Raw genomic sequence first — 2,500 nt, forward strand, 5'->3', positions numbered from 1 at the left:
AGAGAGAGAGAGAGAGAGAGAGTAGTAGTAGTAGTAGTAGGAGGTTGGCCAGGGCACCAGCACCCGTGTTCATACTACCACTAAGAGTTACGGCATCCTTTTGACTGACCAGACAGTATTACATTGGATCCCTCTCTCTGGTTACGGCTCATTTCTCCTTGCCTATACATACACCGAATAGTCTGGCCTATTCTTTCCACATTCTCCACATACACCTGACAACACTGAGATAACCAAGCAATTTTTTATTCTTAACGCAAGGGGCTAACTATTGCAATGTATATAACTGTCCAGTGGCTACTTTCCTCTTGGTAAGGGTAGAAGAGACTCTTTAGCTATGGCAAGCGGCTCTTCTAGGAGAGGGACACTCCAAAATCAAACCATTGTTCTCTAGTCTTGGGTAGTGCCATAGCCTGTGTACCATGGTCTTCCACTGTCTTGGGGTAGAGTTCTCTGATTGAGGGTACATTCGGGCACACTATTCTAGCTTATATCTCTCCCTCTTGTAATTTTGAAGTTTTATAGTTTATATATAATAGATTTATATTAATGTTGTTAATATTCATAAAATTCCCTTGTAGTATATTTCCTTATTTCCTTTCCTCACTGGGCTATTTTCCCTGTTGGAGCCCTTGGCTTATAGCATCCTGCTTTTCCAACTAGTGCTGCAGCTTAGCAGTAATAATGTATATATATATATATATATATATATATATATATATATATATATATATATTTATATATATATATATATATATATATATATATACATATATATATGTGTGTGTATATATATATATATATATATATATATACATATATATATATATATATATATATATATATATATATATATATATATATATATATATATTTATATATATATATATATATATATATATATATACACGTAATGTATATATACATACATACATATATATATATATATATATATATATATATATATATATCAATTAGCGTAGTACTAAACACTTACATTCAATATCAGTTCACAGCCAGACAACACCTTATCAGTACTCGATGTCACATTTCAACGAGATAAGGCATACAGTTTTCCCGATCATAACACACGATAATCGTTATCAACACGGATATTCCAATTTAGCTGATCGAAAGCCTTCATTTTTCATAACTCTGACCATTCTTTACATTCAGATCTCCCTGGACAATTCTATCCTGTTCGTAATACTAGGCAGGCAGTTAATTCTAATAGCCTGGCCTTCTCCATCATAAGACTCAATACTACGCAGTACTCTAGAAGTTTTATTCCAGCTGTTACCAAGTTGTGGAATGATCTTCCTAATCGGGTTGTTGAATCATTAGAACTTCAAAAGTTCAAAGTTGGAGCAAAGGCTTTTTTGTTGACCAGGCGGACATGAGTCTTTTTATAGTTTATATATGACATATTTGTTTTTGACGTTGTTAATAGTTTGTATATGATATATCCCTTTTGACATTACTTTTTTTAGAATGATTTATTGTTAATTTGTTCTCTTCAGTTATTTATTTCCTTATTTCCTTTCCTCACTGGGCTATTTTTCCCTATTGGAGCCCCTGGGCTTATAGCATCTTGCTTTTCCAATTAGGGTTGTAGCTTGGATAGTAATAATAATGATAATAATAAAAAACGCTGCCTTCAGTTAAGCACTGATATGCTTTGAACACTGATTGGAGGATGCGTTATCATTAGACTTATTATTAAACTCCTGATTTTATTTAAATATACCGTTGAAATAACCTCTACTATAGAATTATTATCTATTTCATGGATAATTATATGGAATTTGGATCATATGGATGGCACCAATGTTAATTTTGGCTAAAGTCCAGCAGTTTGGGGCTTGAAAAACAGGTTGAACAGCAAGATATGGATGGCACCAAAGTGAATTTTGGCTAAAGTCCAGCAGTTTGGGGTATGGAAAAGAGGTTAATAGCAAGATGCCAAGATGGAGCAAATGGAGAAAGAACAGCGTTTCGAGTTCCGATCATGCTCGATAGTTTCTTGTTGAGCCTGCAACTCCACAATCCTAGCGAGCTAAGGATGTGGATTTGGAGTATCCTATATGCCTACCCTAGTTATAGGCCTACCTCCTAGTTACAAGCCTACCTCCTGAGTTATCGGCAATCATTGTCTGGCCCTAGCCTTGGTAGAGAGTGGGCTTGGGCGCTGATCATATGTATATATGGTCAATCTCTAGGTCTAGGGCATTGTTCTACTAGCTAGGGCATTGTCACTGTAATTGTTCAGTGGCCACTTTCCTCTTGGTAAGGGTAGTAGAGACTCTTCAGCTATGGTAAGCAGCTCTTCTAGGAGAAGGACACTCCAAAATCAAACCATTGTACTCTTAGTCTTGGGTAGTGCCATAGCCTCTGTACCATGGCCTTCCACTGTCTTGGGTTAGAGTTCTCTTGCTTGAGGGTACACTCGGGCACACTTCTATCTAGTGTCTCTTCCTCTTGTTTTTTTAAAGTTTTTTTT

This window comes from Palaemon carinicauda, chromosome 11 (genome assembly GCF_036898095.1).
Source record: "Palaemon carinicauda isolate YSFRI2023 chromosome 11, ASM3689809v2, whole genome shotgun sequence".
NCBI classification, from domain to species: Eukaryota; Metazoa; Arthropoda; class Malacostraca; order Decapoda; family Palaemonidae; genus Palaemon; species Palaemon carinicauda.